This window comes from Tiliqua scincoides, chromosome 8 (genome assembly GCF_035046505.1).
Source record: "Tiliqua scincoides isolate rTilSci1 chromosome 8, rTilSci1.hap2, whole genome shotgun sequence".
NCBI classification, from domain to species: Eukaryota; Metazoa; Chordata; class Lepidosauria; order Squamata; family Scincidae; genus Tiliqua; species Tiliqua scincoides.
Window position 1 is genome coordinate 7,140,538 of NC_089828.1, and position 24,205 is coordinate 7,164,742.

General features: G+C 47.9%; 1 protein-coding gene across 1 annotated transcript in view; it reads right to left on the reverse strand.

The window, feature by feature from the left end:
- MEGF11 (multiple EGF like domains 11) overlaps window positions 1–24,205 on the reverse strand; it is a 309,714-nt gene that overhangs the window by 68,832 nt on the left and 216,677 nt on the right. The window lies entirely within an intron of this gene.

The following is a 24,205-nucleotide window of genomic DNA, read 5'->3' on the forward strand; positions in this document are numbered from 1 at the left end:
GACAAGCCCCCTCCTTGTCCCACATTCTCAGCAAAGTGGGAACTGCTCCTCAAGCCCTTCCTTGTCACTGGGGTTCCCAAGCATGATTTTGGGGGGCCTGCATCCTTCCCTCTTCCAAAAAGCATGGTCTCTCTTGAAAAACTGGATAATGGATCGGTGTCCTTTAGCCGCTTTGAAACCCCTTCTTAAAATTCCTCACGTAATCCAACTACCTGAGTTGTATTTATAGCAAGACACCATTCTGTGGCCTGGAACCTGCAGTACCTAACAAACATATATGAGGAGCCCTCCTGAATCAGGAAAAGTTCACCAGTTGCATCTGGAGAGTCCACAAGCAGGAGATGCTCCTGCTCCCCTGCAACGGATATCATGGCTACCAGCCACTGACAGACTTGCCCAACCGTGAATTTGTCCAGCCCCTTTTAAGGTCATCTAGGCTGCTAGCCAATGTGACATTTTGTGGTCATGAGTTTCACAGACTAGTTAGGGGTGAACAATACCTCTTTTGGTCCATTCTAAATCTCCTGCCAACCCAGCCTGGTTCTAGTGTTGTAAGAGGGAAATCAAATTGCCTAGTGGCTCAGCTAGAGAGGTGGAAAGAACTAAGTTTTGCAGGTGCCTGAATGTGCTGTGCAAGTGGTCCCTCCCCTTCAGAGCCATTCCAGGCCAGAGGCATTTGCCTCCCTGCATTCACCTCCATTTTGCTCCCACTGCCTGGAGTGGCTCTGAAGGGGAGGAGGAGGGCTGCTTGCAGGGAGCGTTCAGGCACCTGCAAAACTTAGTGTTTTGCATCCCCTCTAGCTATACCACTGCCTAGAGACTTGGTATAGGGAGGCATGCACCCCTCCATCTCAAAAATGACAAGCTTTGGAATTTCTTATACAAATGCACCATTTCTCTTTCTCCTCCTGGGATAGCCTGGGGAAGCAGCTCATCATCCAAGATGTAGCCTTGTTCCATTTTAATGCTGTGCTCATTGGCTCCAGCAAATCCCACAAGATCCTGACCCTTGACACAGAGAAATAAGCTTGATTATCCTAAAGAGTTATGTCAATTCAGCCTCCCCTCCCCCCGCCCCGGTGAATGGATTTACAGTGGAAGGAGGACTCCTAGGCCTCTGGGTCTGGATCAATTCCCCACCTGCATCAGAACATTCATGCCAGACAGAACGGGGACTTCACCAGTTTCCCCCTTCATTTTCTGTCCTGGTAATGCCTGTTCTCATCTTCAGTTGGGAGGGAAAGCGTTTAACATGCGCTGCATTTCGAATATGCCCACGTAAGCTCCCCCTAAGCTACGATGCTGGGATTTGTTCAGACGATGATGCTGTTTCAAAGCCCAGCCAAGACCACGGCAGCTTTTATCAAACCCGCCTGACAAGCATTTCCCTCCAGTGGCCTCTGACAAAAATATACCCAGCTTGCCAGAGAGGGAATAGAAAAAGAAGCCACAACTCCACTTCATGGGCTCCAAGAGATTATTAATTCTAAGTGCAAAAATCATTAACATTTTAACCTCAATTTGGAGAGCATGACTTATGAAATTAAATGCAATTGGGTACTCTTACACAAATAAGACACACACACACAACCTTCTCACCTCTGGCGATAATACCAGGCTAGCTTCCATGCCATTCATTAACGAGCCATATCATCTATTAGATTGGGTACCAAAAAGTTATTGGATCTTTTCTCATGCAATATGGTGTTGTAGATTTCTATCCCATTCACTAAAATTAATCAACAGCTGGGCTCCATATGGCGATCATACTCTCTCCCCCTTCTCCTTTCTGTTCAGCATAGCAACTTAATCAATGTAGGACACCCTAGCGGAAAGTCTGAGTCTGGGCATGGAGGGAAACGAGAGTTAATGCAGTTCAAAACGTATAACCCCCGGAAAAAAAATGTTATGGCTATATTAAGGAATCTTGCCATAAATAGTCTGATATTTCATGTATCTCCTTTCCACAGCTGAGGATTCCATGTGGGCCACATGAAAATTCAGCAGCACTTAATTGTTTGCTCTGGGATTTCAGCTCAAAGGGCTGGTTTGAAGGGGCTGTTATCCATTTCTAGGCCTTCCTCACTGAAATCGTGGATAAAATCAACTAGATGTGAATGTGGGACACCTGTAATCAGATCGCCTAGTGCTGTCTTGTCCTTGACTAAAAGTCGCTGTGAGCAGGGCAGCTGAGAGCTGGCATTGGGCCCAGGGCAAGATGTCTGACTGCCCCCCCTTCCTAAATGGTTGGCAACCTTCAGTCTCGAAAGACTATGGTATAAGCCTACAGCAACCGGTATTCCCAGGCGGTCTCCCATCCAAGTACTAACCAGGCCTGACCCTGCTTAGCTTCCGAGATCATGGTATAAGCCTACAGCACCCAGTATTCCCAGGCGGTCTCCCATCCAAGTACTAACCAGGCCTGACCCTGCCTAGCTTCCAAGATCAGACAAGATCAGGCATCTGCAGGGTAACAGTTGCTGCTGTTCCTAAATGCATTGAATGTTCCTAAATGTTCCTTCCTAAATGCAATGAAGTGATAGACGTGCACTGAACATGGATTAAAGCTGTAGAGGAAAAGCAGCCTTGGATAGGCTGAGATTGAGGTACACAGATTTTGTAAAAAATTTGTTTTATACTTTATAGTTTGTTTTGTCATGGCCCAGACCCCCCAGAAGCCCAGGGTATTGGGATTTTGCCTCCCCTGCCCCCCTCTCCTCAGGACTGGCTGTGAGCACCCAAACTGGATTGGGCCAAAGAAGCAGGGGAGTCCATTTAGCCCGGTACCATTCCCTCAGTGGAAATCCCTTCTCTGAAGTGGCTATTAATCACGACAAGAAGAAAAGGCAAGTACTCTCATCTTACCTGCCCCCCCTCACCCCTGCAGATAATGGCAGCTTTTTTGCAGGGGCGGGGGTTTCCATCAAAGAGATGATATAGGTAGAAAAAATTAAATTTCCCTCCCCGAGCACTTAGGGCCGGACCCAAATTACATACCTGCCTCTGCAGCTCTCTTTCATCAAAGATGGTAGAACATCTGGCTATGGAGTCTCACCTTTACATCTCATTTGGCCCTTAGACATGAAAAACCCATGACCAATGATGGTGTGAGCAGCAAGTGTGGATTCACACAGTAAAAAAACAAAGAATCTCATTTCCCTGTTTTTATTCCTTAGTGTATTTGTTTGGCAGTGAATTCATGACAGACAAAAGCCAGTTCTTGCACACAGCACAATCCACCTTTGGAATTCAATGTCCTGGAGTGCAACCAGGAAAGATGCTTTTAAAGGGGAATTACAGAAGGCCAAAGTAGACAGGATGGAGAGCTCCATGTTAGGTGTTCTGTTCTCAAGAAGTAGTCGTAGGGGAAAACCAATCTGAATGGGGGCTGCAGTGGTGGTGGGGAAAGACAAAAGAGAATCACATGCAATTCCAGGGAGCGCTGGCCACTGGCACTGCTGCAACAGGGTACTGTGGAAGAAGGGAACTATAACCCTGGTATGTGCAAGGTAGAGGCAGGCTGCTTCTGATTGCCAGATGCAGGGGAGGGCACCAGGACCCAGGTTGTGTCTGTTGTCTTGTGTGCTCCCTGGGGCATTTGGTGGGCCACTGTGAGATACAGGAAGCTGGACTAGATGGGCCCTTGGCCTGATCCAGCAGGGCTCTTCTTATGTTCTTAGAAGTTTTAACCCCTTTGTCCCTGCACAAAAACTGCTAGGCTTGAATTACCCCTCCCACCAAAACTGCCATTCATTGGTATTGGCAACCTTCAGTCTCGAAAGACTATGGTATCGCGCTCTGAAAGGTGGTTCTGGCACAGCGTCTAGTGTGGCTGAAAAGGCCAATCCGGGAGTGACAATCCCTTCCACACCGGGAGCAAGTGCAGTCTGTCCCTGGTCTGTCTCCCTGGCTATGGGCCTTCCTTCTTTGCCTCTTAGCCTCAGACTGTTGGCAAAGTGTCTCTTCAAACTGGGAAAGGCCATGCTGCACAGCCTGCCTCCAAGCGGGCCGCTCAGAGGCCAGGGTTTCCCACTTGTTGAGGTCCATCCCTAAGGCCTTCAGATCCCTCTTGCAGATGTCCTTGTATTGCAGCTGTGGTCTACCTGTAGGGCGCTTTCCTTGCACGAGTTCTGAGGGAAAAATCTAAGGACACAATGTGTGCCTACAGGTTCTCCCCCCTGCACCCCCCCCGTTGGGGATGGCATAGGGCAGACTTGGAATGGGACCATGGCCCAGGGAAAAGATTCAGACCTCCCTCTTCAAACCAAATCAGCTCCCCCCCCCCCCCCAGTTGATTCTTTTTGAGAAAGCTGTCAGGAGCTCCCACAGCCTGTCTGGTTTCTCAGATTCATGCAGGGTATGTGATGAAAGCCATTGGAGAATCCAAACTGTACTGCCAAGGGAAGGGTCAGCCTGCCTCTGAAGAGCAGTTCCTGGGGAGCAACAGCAGGCAGAGAGAACCACTGCTATCATGCCTGACTACTAGAACATTCTGAGGCTGGCCACTGCTGGAAACAAGATGTTGGGTGACAAGGATCCTTGTGTCTGACCCCGCTAAGCAGTTCTTGTTTTAAGTCTATCAGCAGTCAGCCCAGCCATCAATGGAGCTTTCATCTTCAGAGAGATGTGGGGGGGACGGGGGGACCTGACACACACCATGTGAACCTGGTTCCCCCAAGCATTCTCAGGCTCCCCACAGGAAGACTGAGGCAAGCCAGGTCCACTTGACCTGGCCAGGGATGGGAACCTGAGTCAGGTGACTTGAGTTTGAGTCACGTAAATGCGCATGTTTTTGCTAATTCGTGTAGTGGATGACTCAACAAAACACTCAAGTGAAGGGCCTCTTGACTTGGCACTTGTCCCGACGCTAAAGGAATGAGAAACACTGGTTTAATTCAAAGGCAGGAAACCTAGCTCAGCCTCCCTTCCCCCGTCTGCCCCACCTCCCCTTAGTGATGACCAGTGAATGGGCTTAACAGATGCTAGCAAAATCCAACAAGGTGCCAGTGGAACCGCCCTGGTCCTCTTTTCCAAAGGGCAGTGGTTTCTGTTACCCTGCACATGCCTGATCTTGGAAGCTAAGCAGGGTCAGGCCTGGTTAGTACTTGGATGGGAGACCGCCTGGGAATACTGGGTGCTGTAGGCTTATACCATTATACCTGCTAATTGGGTAAGAGGCACTTTTTCAAGTGGGTGCTCCTTTTTTTAGCAGGGGGAGAGTAACTGGCCCACCTCACCCCAGCAGTGTCTGTTCTAGTGGCTGTCTGCTGGTATTCATTTGCATCTTTTTAGATTGTGAACCCTTTTGGGACAGGGAGCCATTTAGTTATTTGATTTTTCTCCGTAAACCGCTTTGTGAACTTTTAGTTGAAAAGCGGTATATAAATACTGTTAATAATAATAATAATAATAATAATAATAATAATAATAATAGTCTTTTGAGACTGAAGGTTGCCAACCAGTGGTTTCCAAACTGAGGACACTGTGCAGACTCACAGGGGTGCCAGGGGATGTCCCTGGCGGCCTCTTCTTCCAGCTCTCTGCCTGCTTGGCTGGCCCAAGATCACATGCATTTCTAGGGGAGTGCTGGCCACTGGCACTGCTGCGACAGGGCAATGTGGAAGAAGGGCACTATAACCCTGGTATGTAAGGGAACGATTGCCATGGGGGGTCGAGTGTCTGTCACATTGATGCAGCCAATGCACACTTTGGGGCTGAGTCTTCTAGAGAGTTCCAGAAGTCAGAGTGACGGGTCTGCCCACACAGCCCAAGCCAAGCAGGCTCCATTTTAACACAGAAAAGGACAAGAGGTTCCATTCATCTCAAGAGACACTCTACCTTTGACTACTCTCAGTCGTTAGGGAGGGAAGAGGGGAGGAGGGTTGCTGCCTTCATTCTCTGCTTTGTGAGATTCCCAGATCATCTGATGTTGGAAAAAGAATGTTGTACAAGACGGACCTGCCTCAGTCTGATCCAGAAAGGCTGTTCTTATGCACTTTCCACCACACTCCTTTTATAAAAGCCTTTTTCAAAGCTCTACACACAGGAAGCCTCATCTTCTTCAAATAAATCAAGTCACTTTCATTTCGATTTAAAGGAGAAGAAAAAAAATCACCATCACAATGATTTAGTAGGAAGTCATGCAAAGCATTTTCATCATAAACCTTATTTGTCCGTATTTACTTCTTACTTCTCCCCCCCCCCCCCCCCAACAACTGATGAGCTGTTAAACTTTGATGAGCTGCTTCACCTAGCAGGCAGGTTTGCTCCATGAAATGATGATGACTCCCCCCGCCCCACAAAAAAAAGGTGGGTGGTGGAAGGATACATTTTTTATGACTGCTGTAATGCAAAAATAGTATTTTTATTGAAGTCTGTCTTACGCTTGCACTCTCAGAAGGACATGCTGGTTTAAGTCTAAATGCTCTCGTAACCCAAGCCGGCAAGAGACTGAGCGCCTTCATCAACTGCAGGGCGACTGCAGTATTCCCACATCCAGAAAACAGACACACAAATCCCAACCTGAAGAATGCAATGGTTCCATTCAGAAAGACTTCAGTACTCAGGTCTCCTGCCTGGGTAAGTTGGCCGTTAAGCCCCAGAACTTGAGCAGTTCCTTGCTCAACCCAAGAGAAGCTGGGGACTGGTGTTGCCCACTCTCTTTCCAGCAAGACCTACATCACACCTGCTGGATACCTGCCACTTGTTTCGCTTGAGACCATCAATGCCCAGTTTGGGGGGAAGCCTCTGTTTCTTTATTCTTTTCCTCCTTCCTCTTTTTAAAACATTAAATGTATTTGGTGAAGAACTGGAGCAGGGTGGAAGCAAGGTCTCCCCTTGATTACCCCCGCCGTCCTCTATTTACCCTCCCATTTCTTTGTGTTGATATCTTGCTTGGAAGCTTTTTGGAGCTGGGACCTGACCTCTTATCCTTTGCAAAATGCATTGCGTGTGAATGGCATTTAAAAAAATTCTTTACAAAGCACATCTATGCACATGAAAAAGAATGAGCAGAGAGGTCCCTGGCTTGCCATGGAAAATTTGACATGGGGAAACCATGGAGGAAGGCAAAGGAAATGTAAGGAGGGTGACAGAGGAGGCCTATACGATATGTTATTTCAGCTGGAAAAGACTTAGGCCTAGTTGCCTTGGGACACTAGAAAGAAGATGCCAAGCAAAAAGCCTTAATGGAAAAGGTAGATTTGGAAGAGGGAAGGAAGAAGGTGTCACACAGATGTTTTGGGAGGTGATTCCAGGCAAAAGAGACAGCAAGGGAGAAAGGGAGCTGACCTTTGACCCTTGAGGGTGGTGGAGCTGGATGAACAAAGGTCATAAACCCCTGCTAATTGGGTAAGAGGCACTTTTTCAAGTGGGTGCTCCTTTTTTTAGCAGGGGGAGATTAACTGGCCCACCTCACCCCAGCAGTGTCTGTTCTAGTGGCTGTCTGCCGGTATTCATTTGCATCTTTTTAGATTGTGAGCCTTTTTGGGACAGGGAGCCATTTAGTTATTTGATTTTTCTCTGTAAACCGCTTTGTGAACTTTTAGTTGAAAAGCGGTATATAAATACTGCTAATAATAATAATAATAAACATGTATGTACTGGAATCTGAGTGCAGAGAGATGGTTAGAGAGGCCATGAAGGGATTTTGGTACCAAGCTGCAATTAAGTAACGCTGGCTCTCTCCGCATTTGGCCGCTCCTGCAACTAGCTATAGTTGAAGATCTAGAAAAATTAACACATTGGGGTTGCCCTGGGGAGGAAACAAAAGACATGGTTCTCATTAAAGGAGGTGATGCCCATCATGTGGGCGCCCGAAGGATATTGACAGTCGACAGAGCAAGCAAAGAGGGACTCATGCAAAATTCTATGATTATAGATCTGAATGCTACATCCAGGTGCTGCTAGAGCCCAGAATATACCTTCCCAGAGAAGCTAATTTGCTTAATATAAAAAGGTACATATTTATACACTGCACGGAGGACACCAACATTCTCAGGTACCACATCTGTGCACAGATGCAAATCTTAGGTATGGACTTGAATATTTGCTAACTTCAGGGCACCAGTAACAATTAACACTAGCCACTCCTGACTAGCAGTCACCCGCAAGGTAAACATATGGCATTCGGTAATGCTGAATGGTAAGAACAGACCCAGTCCCCTAATTGGGCTCCAGTGGAAATTAAGAGGGGTGTTTCTCAGACATGGCCATAGCCATCTGGAATGTTAAAACTTTTAGGTGCGTGGATGTGTGTTAAGAGGGGTTGATGCACTGGGCTCTTCTGGGGATGTGGCTAATTGCTCCCTGCAGATGCCATTATTGGTGCTAATGACAAAATCTGGGGAGGGGATGGTCATGGGGAGGAATAAACAGCCCCAACAATCTTGCTACCAGGCTCAGAATTGGAGATTTACTGAGGAACTGCTCTGATGCCCCATTTCCATTTGCCGAGACAAGATGAACGTGGGAATCGATAGGGGCACAATTTGGTAGGGCACAAGACGTGAGCAAATGGAGGTGTGGGGGGGGGGCTTAATTTTTTTTCTTTTGTATCTGCTGATGTTTCTTTCTAAAATGACCTCAGGTTCTTCAAGGACATATTTCTGGGCTCTCAGAGAACTGGTGTCACCGCACAAGCCGTTGTATGTCTACTCAAAAGTAAGACCCATTGTGTTCAATTGGGACCTACTCCCGGTTAATTGTGTATGGCAGGGGTGTCCAAAGTTTTTGGCAGGAGGGCCACATCATCTCTCTGACACTGTGTCAGGGGCCGGGGGGGGGGGAAGAATTAATTTACATTTAAAATTTGAACACATTTACATAAGTATACATAAATGAATATATTAAAGATGTACTTATATGAATGAATGAAGGTCTTGAAATAGCTCAAGGCATATAAATGGCCTTGCACAAAGCAAGGCTGGCCTTTCCTTTGCTGCTGCTACTGTATCACAGATGTGAAACAGCAAGCAGTGGAGGAAGCCCACAGCTCATGCGAGAGGTCAAACAGTCGTCCTCACACTGACAGCAGTGGTGTCGGCCAGTGCGGGCTCCAACAAATCTCTGGAGGGCCAGAGGCTCATTGGAGGCTGGGGGCTCCCTGAGGGCCACATTGAGAGACCTCGAGGGCTGCATGTGGCCCCAGGGCCGGGGTTTGGGCACCCCTGCTGTAACTCCAGAATTGGAGCTGCTGAGCTTTTTTTCTGAAAAGGACTGTTCCTCAACTAAAGCTGCAGCCTGAAGCACCTGTCACAGGCACAGAACGCCCTCTGCCATTACATTTTCCACTCCATGTAGGGTTACCAACTACAGAAAGCTATTATTGGATATTTATTTTCCAACCTGCTATCACGTTGGAAATTTCCGCAGGCCCTGTTAAAAATTCCAAGATTGCTTTCAGTCGCCACCTGGAGAGTGATGCCCATTCTCAGAAAGTCCAGGCCAATCCTGGTTGACAGCATCTAAATGACTGAGTGGCCTGAGGTAAGCTGCTAATCCCTCAGTGATCCTTCCCCCCCTTCCCACATCCACCCCATCTGCAGTACTGGGAAAATACTGCACTGGCCTGTTTTGTGGGGGTGCTGGAAGCAAACCTAAGATAATGTGTTTGGAGAACATTGGGATTTAGTACACTGTATACATTCTTCCTTTATCACAACTTCCACGCACACAGACCTCCCCCCCCCCCGGTGTTTTTGAAGTAGTGATGAACTCAAAGATTCGCATTGTGTACAAGGTGTCTGCATTCACACAACTGTCTCAGTACACAAGCTGCAGCTGCCACACCCTGAGGGAGCCAAGAGCAGGGCCTGGTGCACCGAGCAGAGACTGTTCTTGCGCTGTGTCCCAGTGGCACCTTGAAAAACAGCTCCCTGTGGGACCCCAGCAGGAGGGTAGCCCCACCAGCTCCCATCCTTGAACAGATTCATAAAAGCCTGGGGGGGGGGAAGGAGGAGTGCAGCCAAGCGTTCTACTAGACTACATTGTTATTCAGTCTCTTTGCCATGTAAGATCAGGTTGTTATTTAAGGTCGAAGCGGTAAAACAAACTCATCATGCTGTTCAAACAGACAACCGGCAATTCTGTTTATGCTGTGCATATTTAGTAGGTTAAAGGAATGCTGCAGTCCAGGTAGGCTGCACTGGGCACCCATACGCATGCAGAAGCAGGTGCACTTAGGCCACGTCGGGGGGGGGGAACCCTCAAATATGAATTGTTGTGTCAAAAGCAGGGGAGACCGAGGGCTTGAAGCAAGCTCCAGGACTGGCTAAGCAGATCCATCACTACTCAGGCACCTAGGGTGATGTGCCAAATGCCCAGTGATGTGCCAGCCTTTGCGCTTCCCATTTCTTAGCCTGGAAACAGAAGAGGGGACAGAGCAGAAGAGGAAGTGCAGGAAAGGGAGAGTGCTGGGCTAGAGAGCAGCATTCTAGCCCACAACTCTCCTCTCCTTCACACTTCCTCTTCCACTCTCTCTGCCTCTTCTTTCCCAAATATAGGGAATGGGAGGAGGAGCAGCTGCGATGAGTGGGCGGAGAGAGGTGGCTGCCCCCTGCAAATCTGCTGACTGACGGCCCAATCCTATGCATACTTTCCAGGGAGTAAGCCCCACTGACTGCAATGGGACTTACTTCTGAGTAGATATGTATAGGATTGGGCTCTGAGAAAGCCAAACCAGCCAGCCTCCTTCATGGGCCACTCTTGACTACCACAACAGACCAAGGATAAAGACTGGGTGGCAATATTCCAGCTGCCATTAAAACACACAAGTCAAGGGGCCAGGCCAGGCCAAGCTTTCAAGGAAGACTTAAGATTACAGCCTTATGGCGCAATCCTAACCCCTTATGTCAGTGCTTTCCAGCACTGACATAAGGGCAATGCAGCTCCAAAGTAAGAGAACAAACATTCCCTTGCTTTGAGGAGGCCTCCGTGAGTGACACCCAACTGCAGGATGCAGCACATGTCCCATTGGCACCACTATGCCAGTGCTTTCCAGCACTGACATAAGGGGTTAGGACTGCACCTGAGTTACAGTCTCAATACGTATTCTACAATGGGCCCAGCAATGGAGAGGGGGAGTGACTTGTCTGCAGGGATATATGTGGGGCTATCCATGCCAGGGCAATCTGGGTTCAGATCCCCATCTGACCATAAAATTTTTGACTGTCCTTGAGTCCATTCACTATTTCTCAGTTGTTGTGAGGATAATGGGGGAGGGGGGTGGGCGAGAGGAGGTCCCTGGCTGTTACTCTGAGCTCCTTAAAAAATGCTTGGGATAAAAGTGCAACCAAACAAATAGAAAAAGGCTGCCACTGGAGATTTTCCCGCGGCAGTCCCAAAAGACCACATGAACTGGTGCACCATTCACATTTGGTTTCAATTTTGACGCTATTCACTTGATTGCAACTGTTCCCAAAAGTGATAGAGCAGCAATGCAAATGTGGATGATAATGTAATGTAATGATAATGAAATGTGGGAGATTCACATGACCCCCCTTCTCTGTGTGATCCCTGCATCCTCCACAGGACTGCTTGGGGGCTGTTTGCCTTTGTGAACACATTCCCACCCCCCCAGGAAAGCAGGGGTGGGGAGTCAAGTTTTGACATTTGCATACATTTGCCTCAGAGGATACAGTTAAATGGAAAATGAAATAAAAGACTTAAACTGTGTTGTAGAGGCTCTCAGAACCATCAACCAACCCCCCCTTCCATTCCCAATTTGGGATCTGAAACCAACTGAAACCAGCTCAATGCTCTTGATATGCAAACAGACACAGGTGTCTCCGATGAAGCTGCATCACCTTCCAAAGAGTCAAAGCAGCCGGTGCTACTGGCAAAGGTTGATTGCCCTGTGAAATGGAGATGAAATAAACTCGGTCTGAAGCGGAAGCATCAGAGCCCCTCTGGTCCCAAAAGACGGCCGCTGTGGAAACGCCAGGCGACACAGCCAGGCTGCCAATTAAGGGTGAGATGGAAGAGTCGTGTCAACAGGTGAGAGGGAGAGAGAGAGAGAGAGGGCGATTTGGAGGCCACAATGCACAGCTGAATCACAAGGACCCATTTCCTGCAACACTTTCAGGACTCGCTATAAATACAAAAACAGAGTAGAGTGAGAGGAGGGATGAAAGAAGGGCAGAGAGGAGGGGACCTAAGTGGTGGAATTACAGGTGGAGCCTATTTATCCGTGTTAGTTCCGTTCCGTGACTCAGCGCGATCAACAAAAAACGCGTTGTGCTAAATTCCATAGAGTTACGCAAATACACTGCAGCCTGACACTTCTGGATAGAAGGAAACTAAGGCAGTTGTTATCAATCCCCTCCCCTCTGCTCCGTACTCAGCCCTCTCCGTTGCCAGCTGCCTGCCTTCTTTCACATGGGATGCTGATCTTTTAAGAGTCCAGTCCTACGCATTTCTACTCAGAAGTAAGCCCCATTCCAGTCAATGGGGCTTACTCCCAGGAAAGTGTGGAGAGGATTGTAGGCTATATCTCATGCTTTGCTTGGTGGGAAGGCTTGCTTGTGTCAGTGATTGCCTGCACCATCTCAATGGGGGGGGGAATTTGGCAAACACTCCCTGGGTTTTTTAAAGCAATCCCCTCTGTTGCTACCACACCTGCCCCTGTGTGTGTGTGAGAGAGAGAGCGTGAGAGCGAGCTCCACCTTGCTGCACATGTTCTGGCTACAGAGATTTTTGCCCCCCCCCCCGCTTCCCCTCTTCAGCTTCTTTGCTGGCTCAGGGGCTCCAGGAGTGTTACTGTTCCTTTGCAAAGGAAACTTCTTCCAGGGCTATTTCCCTGCCTGGGCCTTTTTGCAGTGTTTTGGGCTGCCTGGAAATGGATCCAGATGCCAGTGCAGGGTAAAAGAGGCAAAGGTGTATGTGACTTTCAGTTCCCCCACCCCATTCACTTGGAGACAAATCAGCAGATAAAAAATCCTTGGATAAATAGGCTGCACCTATAGTTTCCTCCTAAGTTACTTAACATTTAATATACCTGCACAAGAGCTGGTATGCTGAGGAATAGCAGGGGAGGACAGGAAGAGTCCATGTTGAAACACAAGTGCCTACAGCACAAGCCCATGAATGTTTACTCAGAAGTAAACCCCACTACCTCTAATGGTACTTACTCCCTAGCAAGAGTTTAGGATTGCAGTCTTAGACATAAATACCAGGGTTGAGAATATGTAGGGAAGAAGTGGTGTAACAATTTTCTAAAAAATGTACACGTTTGTGAAATGTGAATGAGCAAATGGACTTGAGGGATTGCACAGCAATGATTCTCTAGGTGCAGGCTGGGTTGAAGGCATAAGGAGGAGTCAGGGTCTTTAGCAGTGGGTCTAAGTGATTTACTCTCTGCACCAGCAACACTGGAACAAAAGAAGGAACTGTTGGTGGGATCTCAGTGGTTCTGTAGCACCACCACTGTGGCACTGAGACTCAGCAGCTATCAAGGGACACAAGACATCATCAAGGTTCCACCTGCACCTTCAAAAGACTGGCTCTGGTCAGGTGTCAGGAACATCAGGGCTAGAACTCAGAACCCTCAGTTCTGTGGGTGGCTGCCCTGTGCAATGAGCCTCCTAGCAGTAGTTCAATCATCTGTGGGAGCAATAACAATTCTCAAGTTCTGGGCTGGCATCACTAGCCCCGCTGGCCATTGCCCCTCTTCCCCCAAATAGGCATAACCTTCCTGTCCAGGTAGATTCTTGCTTGTGCAACAGTCGCCTCCCAACTACACCTCCCAATGTCTGGTTTGGTTCTTGGCTCCAAGCCTGACCGCTTCCTACCACTTAGCCCTGACGCATGGGCCAGAATAAGCTGTTCTTGAAGTGCTCATTCCCAGTAGAGCACCTTGCTGTTCTCCAATTCAACTACCAGCTCCCCATGTCCAGATCATGAGCCCCAACAATGGGTCACTTTTAAGTATTGAAAGGGCTTAGCATGCTCTGACACTAAATAGATATTAGAGGGCAATGAATGTTGACTGGAAGTTCATTTCAACACCTCTCAGTGGATATGAAAATGGATTCTATGGCAGTGATTTTCAACGGTTTCCGTCTCACAACACACTGACAACTATGGTCTTCTCTTTGCCTCTTGTGATGTTACTTCCAACTTGCAGGAGACCTGTTCTGCAGCTCTGTTTCTAGGGCAACTGTGCGCAGTGACAAATTGCCTGTCCCTCTTCCTCCACTGGCAGAGCTGGTGGGACAGACCATTAATTACTATAGACCTGCGGTTTTCAAACTCTCTGGGAGTTTGAAACCTGCAGTAAGTCTTTGCGGGGGCAGGGGGGATAGGCAGTAGGGGTAGGGGGAAGGTAGTGATGCAATCCCCAGGATTGCATCGCTCAGGGGGCTGCAGGGACTGGATGTGCAGGGAGCCCTGCGCAAGCGCCTGCAGGGCGCCCCAGGTCAGGGAAAGGGAGAGTGGTGTGATCTGCTCTGCCTCCGCAAAAGTGCTCGCGCAGGGCTCCCCGCACACAGGGACGGCTGCTGCAGGGACTGGAGGGTGCACCCCAGTCCCTGCAGCCCCGTCAGAAAGGAAAGCGGAGCGATCGTGCTCCTCTTCCGGTTTTGTGCAGCAGAGCATGATCGCTCCACTTTCACTTTTCCTGATCTGGGGAGCCCTGCCGAAGGTTGCGCAGGGCTCCCTGCACCCCCGGGAGGCTGCAGGAGGCTTGGGCAAGTGCACCCAAGCCCCTGCAGCCCCCGAGTGGTGCAATCCTGTGGATCGCGCTGCTGCCTTCCCCCTGTCTCCTGGTTGCCCCTGCCCCTTAAGCGGGCAGAGGCCAGGACCCACAGGCTGGGGCGTCGCGACACCCCAGTTTGAATACCACTGCTATAGACAGTTGCCCTAGAAACAGACCACAGAACCTGGAAGAGTATTTCAGCTATTTTCAACGCTGTGCTCCAAACTCCCATGGGACACCTGCAGACCTTTCATGGCACACCGGTTGAAATTCGCCGTTCTATGGGAACAGCTCTGTCGTTTTGCTTTCTCTCAACTGTCCTTTTTCAAAACTTCCAGTTCATTTTTTCAACATTTTCCTTCATTAAATGTTGGGAGGACATGAGCCTGAAAAGGACTTCCCCACCACGGAGATAACAGGTGCCCTTAATTTTCTGTGTCCCCAGCAGTCAGCAACTCACAACTGCTTAAACAGTGTGCATGCCCACACAAGGCATCTGTGTGTCTTGTGTGTGCACGGATAACTTGCAAAAAGAGAAGTTGATTTGGGATATGTCTGCGCACATGCGCAAGGGAAGCGCCACTTAATTGGATAACTGCTGTGCTGTAATGCCTAGCCCAATTTCCAGAGAGTAAAATTTATGCTGGTAATTGCTAACAAAAACAGGCCCCATAAAATAGCTGAATTTATTTTACAAATGAAAAGGACCGTTAACAAAGGGGGGTATCTGATACGTTCACTAAATCAAGGATAAAAGGACAGGAGCGCTATTGAACATTCTCCCCCCACCCTTTCCTGGTTTTTTTTTTCTTCTAGAAACTTCTGATGAGAAAGGGTTTCCACTCAAAGCACATTTGGAACTACATCAAAGGGAAAAAGATAATTTAAATGAGTGAAATCACCATCATCACCACCCAATGGATCCTACAGTCTCAGCCCCAAGTTCATTCCTGACATTTAAAAAAGCCCTCGTACAAACTGCAAAGTTAATAAAACTTTATTTTCACTCTAATCAATGGCTTATAAGACCATGAAGAGTTTTGTCCATCATTTGCAGCGCAGTGATGAATTGTCCAGCTGTAACATAGATGAAAAAGTTATACAGACAATTTTTGTGTCAAGATGACGATTGCAGTAATCTAGTCCTTAATTTTTATAATGTCCCACCTTGGGGCTGAGAGGATTGAGCCCAAACAGGACCCACCCACTGGGTACTCACTAAACATCACAAACTCAAAAGAATTAGAAACTTTCTAAATCGAAACACCCCAAAGAGCCAAAAACTGCTTTGTGTCTTGGTGTTTAAAGGATGAAGAGAGAGTTTTGATTCCTAGACAGCCTTTATAGTGTCCTGGAACACTCATTCAGGTGAGAGGACTTTTAATGTTCAGTATGAGCAGTACAATGTATTGGAAATGCAGAATGTGGAAATTGAAGAAGAAGCCCCCCCCAATACAGCCATGAAGACTGGGAATCTCATGAGCATTGCAGCATGTTCTGTTTGCTCTGAAGAGCTTCTTTGCTATAAAGAAAGTCCAGTGGGGCTTACTCTCAGGAAGATGCAAAAAAACCTGGGAAGATCTAGTGCGTGTGGTGGGGAGGTTCTTGTCAGCCTGGGAAGGCAGCTCATCTGAGAGAAGGAAAGCTCTGATCCCAAACCTCCACTGCCTTGTGGCTACATCCAGTTAAGGAAAAGGCTTCAGGAGTCAACCTCAAGGCAAAATCAGGAGCCGGAGTGCCTGAGGCAGTTCATGGCTGAACACAGTCCCGTTCTGGCAACTCCTGCGACGCTGCTGGAACCTCGAGGCAAAATCAGACGTGGAGAGGGGGGATTTGCTGCATGGGTAACAGCCTATCCTCCATACCTACTTTACCCAGGCTTCGCGCACTGGAGAGGACACTGTTCTAGAACCACCATTCAGAGTGTGATACCAGAGTCTTCCGAGACTAAAGGATGCCAATATGGTGGGGAGGTACCCCGGAGGGGGTACTCCAGCAAAGACCAAACATACTCAATGGTCCCAAGGAGCTACAGAATGTTAAGGCTGCCATTGTGTGGAAGAAACAACAGCCAGAGAATACAAGAAGGGGAAGTAATGGGATGCTTGAACCTTTCACAACTCACAATGAACAATTTAGGATTGCAGAGATGCAGCATTTTGTGGTAGGACCTAGATATACCTGAGTTCTGAGAATTCATAAGAAGTTCAGTACTTATTCCACTATTGCCCCATGTGAGCACAGAATTCACATTTTAAGAACGCACATTTTAATTGAAGAATTCACATTTTAAGCAAGCACATTTTAAGAACCCAAGCTCCTAGCCTTTATGGATGAAGAGCATTTTGAAGTGTGCAAGCAGACCGAGCTCAGCTGGATTTCAAGGAGTGAGACTATGGTAGTGTGAACAGCAGTTTGGCCCTCTGCATGGCACACAGACAGAATTATGACACACAAACAAAGCTAAGGCAAACATGCAAGTTGCATAATTAATACAGGTCACGGAGTTCACTGTACATGGGTAGGATAAGGAGGATAAAATGAGGGGTAGCCTGAATATGAGATGTCAGCACTTCCCAATATGGGCAGGAGGTCTGGTCTAGAGGGTAGAGCCTCCATTTGCCTGAAGATTAACATCCACAAGGTCGCCAGTTCGAGGCCACCGGCACCGTGCGACCTTGAAGCAGCTGGCAAGCTGCAGCTGAGCTGTTCCATCTGCTCGGAGCGTGGGAGGATGGAGGCCAGAATGTTAAACCAGATCGGAGTGTAACACCTTGAATGTAGTGGTTCTTGAAAGAAAGAACCTTCTTTCAATTTGTAAAAATCCTTGCGTGGATTTAATAAGCCTGCCTACGTAAACCGCCTTGAATAAAGTCTTGAATAAAGACCAAGAAAGGCGGTATATAAATACTGTATATTATTATATTATATTATTACGTGGTACTTGGCCCCACTGTCATGGTGACCACGTGGCACTGCCCTGCCTGGCTCAATCTTGCTGGACGTGAAGGTGGCAGGAGCAGTGGCGCACCAGAAGGCAAGATGCAGCTGCTCAGCTGACTAGCCCTACAAAAAAGGCAGATGCAAAGCCAAACTCCCCACTGTGAGGCAGGCCCCCTAATCCTGTGCTGTCTCTGGTGGGGCTTGCAAACGACCTGGTACTGGTCACAACCACCACCGAAGCCTGAAAAACCCTACTTTAGTGTATACTCTGCAGGATCCACCTTTCATTTCTTCCATGGATCTAATGACAGTTTCTTACCCAGGATCTCTTAAAACATGGTTTGCCGTTTGGTGCCACGGCCCACCAGAGAACATTCTGGACTTGCAGCTCAAGGGAAGCCTGAATAAAAGCCAGACCAGACTGTGCCTGTCCTGATGGCCTGGTTCCTTAAAAATTCTCTCTCAACAGTAAACAATGACATGATCAAATGCCCGTAATTCACTGTTGTTGTTTTTTCAGTCTTTCTGTGGGTTTTGTGGGAACAAGGATATTCTGTTCTGGAAAGAGCCTTACTTCCCTACAATATACGAATAGAGAGCCCAATGGACAGTCCAACAGAAAAAGACAGGTAATCAAGTTGCTGCCCTCCAAATTGAATCCTTTCATATGGGTGATGAAGTGCTTGCTCTGCCTGCCGCCATGCTGGGTTCAATAAAAGCGGACAGGTCCTCAACAAATTGAGGCTTAAAGAGATGAACCTGTTAACGTAATAGAAGTTCTGTCACCTCTACGTGATAGATAGACACAAGCATCACCAAGGAGGCAAATTGCTGGCAGACTATCCCATCAGCCAGTGTTCAAGAGCTTGTCTACGTTATAAACTTCCCAAGAATGAGCGTCAATCGGAAGCTGGTTTAACCAAGAGCTGAAACTTGTTTGATCAACAACCGTGTAAACGGAAAGCAGAAGTCAAAGGGCAGTGCTTAGCTAGGACCGTGCTCTGGGGGGCTCTGCATCTTCTTAAAATGCAACAGGAACAAAGACTCTGAAGTCAAATAAATTTTGCACAGGAGAAACTACATGGAACGAGCTCCCTCCCTCCCCTAGTCCTGCAAAGCAAGCCAGCCGTCACCAAATGCAGCCTCAGCATCTTGTTAACGAGGCTCTCCAAGAAAGTTGCAATTAGTCGCAGGGACTGAATGGCACAAATACACCAGCCATGTTTCAAGGACATATCTAATGATGTTCTGAACAAACAGGGAAAGCTTCGTTTCCAGGCTTCCCGGCAAGGCAGGGTCAGGAATCCCACGGTCTCGAGTCGTATTTCATTCACATCCCCAACCTGTCCCTTGACATCTTATTGAATTACAGCAATAAAATCCAGAACCAAAGGGAAAAAAAAAATAACAAACCACAAACCTGCATTAGATCAATGAATTAATGAAGTGGGGGAGGGGAACGCTTCTTCCTTGCTGTTTGCCCAGGTTCAGGCCATCCGCCAGCCCCTGGTATTCTTCAACTTTAGTTACTTCACAAACACAAACTCAAAACCATAGGCAATTATGAGGGTCTCTGTAACAAACATTGCCCTTGGGGTAGGGAAGGACCAGGGGAGACACCAACCCAGCCTGGACTCAACCCCCCCTCCACCACCCTCAAGAGCAATGCTTATTTATTTTTTGCTTACTCCAAGCCAGGTCCCAACATCATACATGCCCTGGTCAATTACTGCACCAAATGTTTTACATAAAAGATTTTTATTAAACTTAAGGGAGTTCAATTGCTCCATAAAAACATTTCCATATGCAACACAATAGCTTTAAAAACAAGAAAGATCTTAAAGAGGCTAAAACTATACTTAAAAATCTCAGTATTGCTTCCACTATCAAGCTGTAAGCTTCCTTCCCCCTGCACTCTCCTTTCCAGGCACCCAACCCCAGGTTTTATTCCTTAGTTGTTAATACCCTACACCTGACCCAGCCCATCTTAAAGGGGAAGGGACTTGCCCCACCCCGTGACAGTCTCTACTTGATCGCTTCAAGGGGAGCTCCGCCACAAAGGGTTTTCAGATCAACGCACTAGGGGCCGAGGAGGGGGGTTTGGAACAGGGCTTGATGTTCCAGGATACAGGGATGATGTTCATTGTTCAGGTCCAAAAGGGATTCCTTACTACCCCCACAAAACAGATTGTTGTCCTTCAGCCCCGGCAGGTCCCTTCACAGTTGTGTGAACTCCCCTTTTGTTCAGTCCCTTTGGACTCCGCCTAAGCACAGGCACTGCATCCATGCTGGGGGAGAGGCTGGCGCAGCCAGCGGAGGCCCTAATCTGCTTGCCTCTGCAGGAGTCATGCAGGGTCCCCTGCTGCTGTGACATAGAGGTGAATAAAGGTACCTTCCCCTTCCCCTGCCTCCAGGTAGGTTTCTGGTCTACGGAGATCCCCTGGGGGAGGTAATCCTTTCCCCCTGTTCAGTTGGCCCTTCCCCTCTGCCTGGACAACCCACCATGGCCTGGGCAACCTCTTGAGCTCCCCCAGTCTTTGCCCTAGGACCAGCCCACTTGTCCCACAATAAGCCTGTCTGTCAGGCCCACTTGTCTCTCTGGTGGTTCCTTCTCCGCTGCCCCCTTGTCTGCTGCTTCCCTTCTTTCTCTTCTCTCCTTCCGGTTTCACTGTCTCTCTCTGCCTTCATGCTGCTCCCTTTTCCTCTCTGTACCCTCTCTGCGCCCTCCCCTCTTTCTTTGCCCCCCCCCGCCAAATCTCCCTTTTTGACCTGGTATCCACAGCCCAATTCCACATCAGCCTAAGTATTGGCAGACGGTGCCATGCTGGGCCACCCAGCCCCTCCCCTGCTGCCCATCCTCAGTCAATACACAGTGGCCACATCACCGCTGATGGCCTCAGCTACTCGCAAAACCACGGATAGTGGTGAACCCTACTTGAATTTAAGTTGCATCATTTTTCAGAAATCCTGGCTGGTTTTGGCTGTACTTCTAAGTTCTGTTTTGCCCACAAGAAGAACTGAAGTGGAGATAGAGTGGGCTGTCAAGGCCACAGGACTTGAACACAGGTCTTCTGAGTCACTTAAAGTATACCAGCTTCTTAATGGCAACACAGCCGTCCCATTTTCATGCAGTTGCTGTTTTCTCCCCTTCTTCACCTCCCACTATGCCGGCCAGAAAATACTATGGCCCCTGTTTAAAAGTATAATACGAAATAATTGGAATTTAATCTGGCAAGAAGGTAAATGCTGACCTCCCTCCAACATAAATTGTGACCTTTATCAGGCAAGGGCAAAATTAAGGAAAGCAAGCATTTGAACCCACTGACCTCTGATTGCTAAATGTGGCTCAGGCACACCGAAGAATACAGAGCAATCTGGAGACCACTGAGGTTTTGTCAAATGCTGCGGATGTTTCCAACGAAGAAGACATATTTGTGCATATTTAACAGCCCTATTTCATCCTAAATGATTTGGCCAGGAAGGTTGCCAAGGGTGCATTTGCAAAAGAACTTGTCTAGAGGCAAACACGTACGTTCTTGTGTGTTCCTCTCCTCAAAGCCTCTTTTGTTTTTATTGCTGTGATAGCCAGTGATCCACTGAAAGAGAAGTCGGCACCACCACCCCTGCACTGGTACACAGATACATGCCTGGGCTTCTCACCGCCAACTGGCAAGCCTGGTGTCAGCACACGGCACCCTCTGGCAGAGGCCAGACACCCAGCAGGGCCCGTCCCATTGTCGCCCACCTTCGACTGTCTCCCAGGAAGGACTGAGCTCTGTTGGTCACACTGGGTAGTAGTCGTCATGTTGCTTTTTGGACAAAACCCTGAGGGTAACATGAGGGTGTGGAGTGTAGCCAATTTTTTGTAGTACCTATCATTTTGTTTTTCCCCCACAGTAGAATGGATCAAACACAACTCCAGGGGCACTGTGGGAAGAATTAAATACCAGCTGCGGAGTTCCTACTGCCTGGAGGAGCTCTGCTGTTCCTTCTAAATTAAAAAAAAGTGTTTAAAAATAACCCATCACTCTACTTCAGCATAAACTAAGTCCATCAACCTGGGGGGGGAGGGGAACCACTGGAGAGCACTTTACTGAAGGCCTCCATAAGCAGAGCTCTTGCCCACCCCATAAGAAGTATTTTTTAAAGGCACACAAGGAATTCCCCTTTGGAATTTCTGTTCCTCATCTGAAAGAGTTACTCCAGCAGCTTTCTGTGAGGGTGAAAGAGGCTCTCAAAGCCGTTTAAACACCAGGGTTGTGGCTGGAAGCCCAGTTGGGCTGAACATGACAGGACACATCACACCTTAAGTTGTGAGGGATGTGGCAGGAACATTTAATGGATGGCAAGAAGCATTTCTGAACTTGAAGCAAAGTCTGCTTAGGGAGCCAGAAATTTTGGTGTTCTGCAAAATCTAAAGCCACCTCTGGATACTTCCAAGAACACCCCACAATTCCCTGTGAGATGACGACGTAGGACGCAACACACCCTGCTTATGACAAACATTTTCCTGCTATAATAAATTAGCAATTCCCAGGCTTAACAACCCCTTCTGGACTAATTGCCGGAGATTATTGTATATTATGAGAGCGCAATGATACTAATGCCTAAATATGCTTCAGCGATTATGGCGCTATCTTCAATAACCAAGCTGTTTAAATGTCAGCGCAGAGAAGGCTCTTTAGCGGGAGATGAAATGTTATTTTGAAAATAGGCTGGGACTACTTAATGGGCTCCAACCTTTGCAGGAATGTTACTTTGAAAACAACATGGTATTATTTTTGTTACTAACCAAGAAACACAAGAAGGGCCCCGATCTGCAAACTTCTTGCATGATTTTATGCTGCAGATTAGATGGGGTAGAAGAGAAACCAGTCCCTTTGGCCACTTAGGGGCCAAAGCACAAAGAGCTGTGCTTGCTGTTCACACACCCCTCCTGGCTAGAGAGGGAACACTTTCACTGTGACACTGTAGTGACATGGGGAAGATATTACCGAGGAGATAGGGTGTGGTGTCCACAGTGCCCCTTGCTCTAAGTAAATACAGGGTTAAAGCCCAGGTGGTAGATGGAAGTGTGCTGCACACCTGCAGCCACTAGAGGCTAAAGTGAACCTGGGAGCATATAAATAGCACCTGGAGGAACTAGTGGGTGTGGGTTGTAGGAGGAGTGCAGGTTGGAGAGGAGACTGACTGACTTGGCTTATGGACTTTGGAATCTGACCTTGGACTGGGACTTAGCATATTGATTTTGGACTTTGACTTGGATACCCTGACTGATTTGACTGACTTACCTGGAATCTGACCTCGGACTGTAACTTGGCTTATTGGCTCTGGACTCTGATTTGGCAGCTCTCAATGATTGGACTGGTTTACTTGGAATCTGTGGACTGGAACTGGACTCTGACTTTTGCTTGCTGCACTGGTGAGTTTCACCAGGGAAACTAATCAGCCTTAAGCGGGCACAAGGCCTAGTGGATTAGGATTTGGCAGGACAGACACTAAAAGTGGCTGCAGAGGTGAAGGGAGCTGAATTCCACCCTACCTCAAGGACTGGCACGGAATTCCACCCTACCTCAACTGTGCACTGCAGCTCTTGCAATTTGTGCTGCCCCCCCCAGCCATGCTACTTCCACGATTGCAGCTTCTCTTCTGGATCAGCAGAGAGAGAGGCTGGGAGAAGAGTGTCTCAAGCAGCAGAGCATGAAGAGTCAAAGAAGGGGAGGATTCAGCTACCCCTTGCCCACATGCTTTTTTAATGCAAACTGCAACCCTTGCCCTAAGAACTTAAGTAGGAATAGGACCACATGTGAACCAAGCAAGGGTTAGATTCAAAGAAAGTAAATCCTGCCCAAGCTCCATTGAAATTCATGAGATTTAAATTATAGTGCAATTCCATGCATGCTTACTCAGAAGTAAGCCCCAGTGAGTTTAAGGGCGCTTATTCCTAGCTGTGTATAAGATTGCAGCCTTATTCACAACTAGCTTGCCCCTACCAATCTCAGTCCTGGTCAAGCCTTCTGGTAGCCTTAATTGCTAGAGCCACGGGGAACGAGAAGGGACTCTTGCACAGCTGGGCTGCAGCTGCAAGGGAATTGGTGGTTTGAGGCTAATCCAACAAAGGCCCAGGCAGATGTCAAAACAAGCGATAGTTTGTTGCAAAGCAGAGTGCTGGAATATGTCTCAGGCATAGACACTCTGCCTTCCTGTTCTCCCCTACTTTGTCTATGAAGAGAGGAGATTGGACACGCGTAACAGACCAGTTCTTGTTATATGGCCTTCCAAATACAGATAGATTACCCCTTATCCGGACATCCAAACTATTCTGAAATTCAGAAATTTTGTCCAAGACTTAAAAAAAAAAAAACTTTATGTAGTGCGAACACTAGAAGGTCTTGTGCTGATTCCCACATACAGTGCAGGTACAGGCTATAAGTTGTGTTCTCTGCTCTGTGGTATGCACCTGTACAGACAGTGCTGAAAAGTGTCGAAGAGGCCAGCAACAGTGAAAGGAGCAAGAGAAGGCATTTCTCATTATACGTATGCAATTATTCTGAAATCCAGACACCTTCC